Genomic DNA, 692 nt, shown 5'->3' on the forward strand with positions numbered 1-692 from the left:
TCACAGCTAGATGTTATGTGGGTACCCTCCTCAGTTTTGATGATCTCTGCTGGGAGGCCCAGCTTGAGGATTAGATCCCAGAGTTCTTAGTGGCAACCCTCCGCACCTGACTTCAGTTGCCATCTGTGCATTCTGGGCCAGCCCTTTTGTGCCTCTGCCCCTCCTACCAGTCTCTATGCAGTCTCCATGTTCAGTCCTCGGGTATCAGGGTTCTCTCCTGCGAGTTTTCCATTGATTATTCAGGAAGTTTTTCTGTATTTTAGTTGTAATACCAGTTTGTTCCTGGGAGCATGTCTGTGTAGCATCCACTTACTCTTTTAATCCTTTGAGGTCTATACCCTGTACTCTTCAGGGAGAAGCTTGGAATTGTGAGAACCCTTTTGGTTGTATGTTGTTATACGGGGAGTGAGGTTTATAGCGGGATTGTTTCTCACCATCTCCTACCTTTTTTGATGTGGGCTATTTTCTTGTTTGCCCAATGTCTAGGGGTCACTCAGGTAATTTCTTTCCGAAGGAATGGTTTCATATGTAGCTGTAGGTTTGGTGTCATGGGAGGAGCTTCTTACGTTGCCATCTTGAACCAGACCCTGACACTGAGTTTTTTGTTTGTTTGTTTTGATTTATCTTATTATTATTATTATTATTATTAAGGTATTACAAATGTGTCCTCATCCCCCCCCTGCAGGACTATA

Source organism: Myotis davidii, unplaced genomic scaffold, assembly GCF_000327345.1.
Source record: "Myotis davidii unplaced genomic scaffold, ASM32734v1 scaffold130, whole genome shotgun sequence".
NCBI classification, from domain to species: domain Eukaryota; kingdom Metazoa; phylum Chordata; class Mammalia; order Chiroptera; family Vespertilionidae; genus Myotis; species Myotis davidii.